The following is a 2,565-nucleotide window of genomic DNA, read 5'->3' on the forward strand; positions in this document are numbered from 1 at the left end:
CACAGTCTGCCAAGTCACAACGATTGAGCAGGCGACGTGGGCGCGCTGCATGTAGTGATGCCGCCACGGCGCCTTCACGTTGCCATGTCGCCCTCGAACTCCTGCGCACAAATATTGTCCGTACATGTTCATCTATCAATCTCATCTCAGGGCAACTCCCAAGGCTAGACCTCATTCTCTCCGGCTATATTCGTTTTGGCCTAAATGGACAGAAGCGACGGTCTAACACGCGATCACATTCGCAAAATTTTCGATCCAAACATATGCCCGATTTGCGTCCAAAGAAACAGCAAACGGACCTCCACGTGCTCGCTCCTCGTCCGCCCACCTACTTCCTACCGCCCACATTTGCGGTGTCCGTATGGGCGGACCCACTTGCTAGCCACCCACCCCCCGATCGTCGTCCTTGTTAATGTGGAAGTTGGGGGTCCTGCAGTCCACAGTTCCACTTCCGAGCCCGCGTGTCTCCTCGAGCCCTGACACGAGCAAATCCTAGCCCCCCGGCCACCGCTCTTCCACCTTCTCTCCTCCACCTCCTCTCCGGTGGCTATGGTCTGGAAGCACGACCACGAGGCCGGGTCGTCTCCGGCTGCCGCAGCCGCAGCCACTCCACCCCACCTCCACCTCCTCCGGTATTCACCATTTGCCCGCCAGCCGACGCGCATGTCCGTTTTACCAACCCAAACAGATGGAACCCAGATAAAATGGACGTCTGTCTGAAGTCGACGGTTAGAGTTGGCCTCATAGACTCATACTCATCCGCCTATTTTAAGCTAGAACATTTCAAGCGTGGTGTAGTCGTGCGGTGTCTCTTGCTCAAAAGAAAAACAAAGAAAGCAAAGTAGAATTGTGTTCAAAAGAAAGAAAAAAAGCCCAACAAGAAGCCAACAAAGAGGCAAAAAGAAACCAAAGAAAAGAACAAAGAAACCTAAAAATAAAAAAGTGAAGAAAAAGTGACAAAAGGAGGAAAGAAAACCAATGAAAACCCAAAGGAAAAAAGAAAAGAAAATGAAAACGAAAAAACACTGAAGAAAATGGTCGAGCGAACACGTGAAAACGAGCCTGCCCGGTACTGTAGCACATATAGACGAACCTAAGAGCATCTTCAAAAGCCGCGCAACGCGCGGCGCGCTAAAAAAGCGTTTGCAGCGCGCCGATCGCGAGCTTTTGCGCCGTGAGGAGCGCTTGCTCTAGTGGCTGCTGCAAATTGTAGCGTGCCCGAGCCGCTCCAGCAGTCGCTGCAAAAAAACTGCGCGTGCTCGCATAAACAACATATGCACTTTCAAACACAACCAAGAAAATCAAACACAAACAAAATAAATCAACAATAAATAGTTCAATGTTATTATTAAAACTCAAATAGATAGTTTATCTTGCAATGGAACAAATAGTTCAACAATACCACATCAAACATGCAACATTAAATGCACAAATCATGATGCTCTTTGTCGGCCATTCCATGTTCACCACTCCTCGATGAGATGCTTCTGAAGATCATCATGTGTTTCGGCACGTCGAATGGCATTGATAGGAGGCAACAAAACGGGCCACCCTGGCAGCCCTCCGCCGCACTCGCACGGGATGTCCCAAAAGCTCATAGTGAGAGTAGTCTAAATCTTGGCCACGCTCATTCTCGATGATCATATTGTGCATGACCACACAAGCGTGCATGATGTACCAAAGCATCTTTTGATCTCAAAATCTAGCCGGTCCTCTCACAATTCCAAATTGGGCTTGCAAAATCCCAAAAGCTCTCCCCACATAGTTTTTAGCCGCCGCCTGAGCAATGTGGAAATCAAGATTTTTCTTACCTTCCGGTTTTTTCAACGGCTTCACAAATATTTGCCACTTTGGGTAGGTGCCGTCCGCAAGATAGTAGACATAGTTGTATGTACAAACTGCACCGGTGGCAGTTCACCATTTGCAATCTTATTCATTAGTGGTGACCGATTAACAATGTTGATGTCGTTCAAAGATCCATGCATTCCAAAAAAGCATGCCAAATCCATGTCTCTTGATCGGCCACCGCTTCAAGATTATAGTGGAACCCTTTTTTGGCCATGGAATTGCCCATGCCATGCCTTATCACATTTCTTCCAACTCCAATGCATGCAATCTATTGAGCCAAGCATACCTGGGAACCCACGAGCTTTGTTCATCTTCAAAAGCCTTGCACAGTCTTCAACATTGGGAGATCTCAAATACTCAAGGCCAAACACTTGCACAATTCTGACTGCAAAGCGCTTGACACACATGATGGCTTGACTCTCACCCATGACCAAGTGGTCATCAACTAGATCAGCCGGAATACCGTATGCCAACATAAGCAAAGCGGCTGTCACCTTCTGAAAGGTGCTATGCCCGAGCTCTCCGGCGGCATTCCTCCTTTGATGAAAAAACTGATCATGGCTCGCTAGTTTCTCTGCAGTGCGCCTGAACAACTCGGTGCTCATCGTAAACCAGCGGCGAAAGTACGACTCGGGGTATGTGGGATTCTTCACAAAATAGTGTGTCATCAATCTGTTGTCGGCATTGATCCTATCCCTCCAAATTTTCTGCCGACCC

The sequence above is a fragment of the Triticum aestivum genome, chromosome 6B (assembly GCF_018294505.1).
Source record: "Triticum aestivum cultivar Chinese Spring chromosome 6B, IWGSC CS RefSeq v2.1, whole genome shotgun sequence".
NCBI classification, from domain to species: domain Eukaryota; kingdom Viridiplantae; phylum Streptophyta; class Magnoliopsida; order Poales; family Poaceae; genus Triticum; species Triticum aestivum.